Here is a 2695-nt window from a genome sequence, read left to right as displayed (position 1 = left end):
ATTCTTGCAGGCATAGTCTGTTTGTAAATAGTCATGATATGCAGTAATATAAACGTGAAAGAGCTAATATGATTCGAAAGTTGCGAAGAACTGAACGGCCACTGTATCTAGTTTAACCTCCTACGCTAAACACAATGAATATAGTGTTTAATATCATAATTATAATATAATACAAGATCATAAAAATATCAGTTGAAAAACAAATTGTTGTTTTGATAGAAACTGAAAATCAAATCAAATGCTGATATTTCTGAGATTACACACTATCATCTTTCCCTTGTTTAAAAAAACGACTGTGCGGAGCCGGGTGCGAATAACGGTTTCCTTGTTTAGTAATTCCAGCTCTTTTCAAACATCTTGTTTACTTTTATTCGCCTGGGACAAGACGATCTGCTCGGAACGGTTTCTATAAATCTGTAACGACATTTCAACGGTTTTTCATCTTTTAAACATTTGAATCCGACGAATTTGATTCTCTAATTTGATTATTTGTTTCCTTTTCTTCCTCTGATGTATAAGTTAGAGTATTGGTTCACAATGAAACACCTTGTACATTGATTTTTTTTAGTTCCTTGTGTTTATGTTATCGTTCAGGGTCTCTCATGTTTATTTTTTCTTCTCTCTCATTTCCTTTACCTTTATCCCCCTCCTCTTCTTCCTCTCTTACTCCATTTCTTCGTCTCTCGTTTTTCCTTTTTCTCGCTCTTCATCTTTCTGTCAGCCTCCCTTAACAATTGCTTATCATTATTCCAAGTTTAAGTATCAACATTCCTAGGAAGCGCATCACAATAGCAACAAACACTCCGATTTGCTTCTAATAATATTGCAGATATATACCACGATATGTATTCCTTTAAATCACTGTCTATCTATCTGTTTATCTATCTATACAAAATCCTGTTGACTCATATCATGGAACGTAAAATTAGCAGAGACGGAGTTGTTGTGTAACTTGTTGCTTCGCGGGACTCTTAATTAATGGCTGTGCAATCACGGGAAACAAGAAGACTTGATTAAGGAAAGACATCAAAAGTCCTTAGCTTAAAAATACTACTTGAACATCAAAGGCAAATGTATTCAGGTTAGGTCATCCTTCAGCTAATTTAGAAGCTTTTTTGCGAAAGGATAATGATGATGACGATAAAGAAGGTTACGGTGATTGGTAAAGCAGTCTATCATGTTGAGATAATGACAGAAAACTCTTTCTTCACAGAATGGAGGCATTGAGAAAGGGTAGCAGCTTCACAATTCCATCATCAAGGTTGAAATTCAAATCCTGTTATCTTGTCTTTCAATACATGTATAGTGTTTTTTTTTTCTTTTTTCTTTTTTTCTTTCCTGCCAGAGAAATTGATTATGATTATAATAATGACAATACTTAGGATAGTAATAATGATAATGAAAATGACCCACCAACACAAGACATAACGGGAGGGAGGGGACGGGGGGCGGTGAAATATATCATGAATACACTATTTTACAGGCTAGACAACTTGTGCAAAAGATAAAACAACCCAGAGTAAAGAATGTTATTCGTAAAACCCATTTGATACATCAAAAAATATATATAATTGGTACTCATACGAGACGAAATGACACATAAATCCCGTAAGAGGCTGACTCTACAAGCAAATGCTAAGGAGCCACACGTAAGAGTGACAGTCCTCTTGTGTGTCATCCTTGTTTATACAGTCCCGACGGTAAACTCTCCTGCGTTAATGCCAGTTACACGTTCGTACTAATTGGATGAAGACTTATATCGAGGTTGCATGTGCACGATGAATGTAATTAGCAAGGAGGGTGACAAAGGTCTTGATCCTACTAACGAAACGGAAAATGCTAAGGATTTAGATAGTAATGATGATGTTAAGGATGTGAAGAGAATAATCTAAACGGTACTCATAGTAATTACGTTAAACAATAAACATAATTATTATAAAGGATTAATATAAGACATCACCAAGAGCAGCAGCAACAGTAATGCTAACAATGATTAATAGAACAAATGAAAAACAAAGCAAAACAAACAAACAAAAATCTCTACAAGATCTGAAAAATAATATAGATTAAGTCGTCACGAAAGAAAGAAAAAAAGAAAAAAAAAGAGAAAAAAAAGAAAGAGAGAAAAGAGAACATGCATTACACTTTATCATGTGCAACATGTTTCTTGAGTCTGCAACTTGAGCCCAAATAAGATATAAATCACGCGGACTGTCCTCAGGAAAAGGCGAATCATACCACAGGGACTAGAGGGAGCTGGTCACAAACGGAATATTTAAGATACTGCAAGTAAATAATTCGGTGTGAATTCTCCCTTGCAGCCGCTCTTCATGGATCATTTTGCTCTTTTCTTACCTATTTTCTTTACCATTGCCTAGACCTCCTGCACACACACAAACACACACATATATGTAAGTATAAATATATAAATACACACACACACACACACACACACACACACACACACATATATATATATATATAATTATGTATATACATATACATACATACATACATACATATATATATATATATATATATATATATATACATATATACATACACATATATGTGTATATATAAATGTATATATATGTATACACATACACACACACATATATATATATATATATATATGTATATATATATATATATATATATATATATATATATATATACATATGTATACACACAT

Source organism: Penaeus japonicus, unplaced genomic scaffold (assembly GCF_977035675.1).
Source record: "Penaeus japonicus unplaced genomic scaffold, GWHDUDI00000001_assembly GWHDUDI00000025, whole genome shotgun sequence".
NCBI lineage: Eukaryota > Metazoa > Arthropoda > Malacostraca > Decapoda > Penaeidae > Penaeus > Penaeus japonicus.
Note: the sequence above shows the minus strand (reverse complement) of the source record.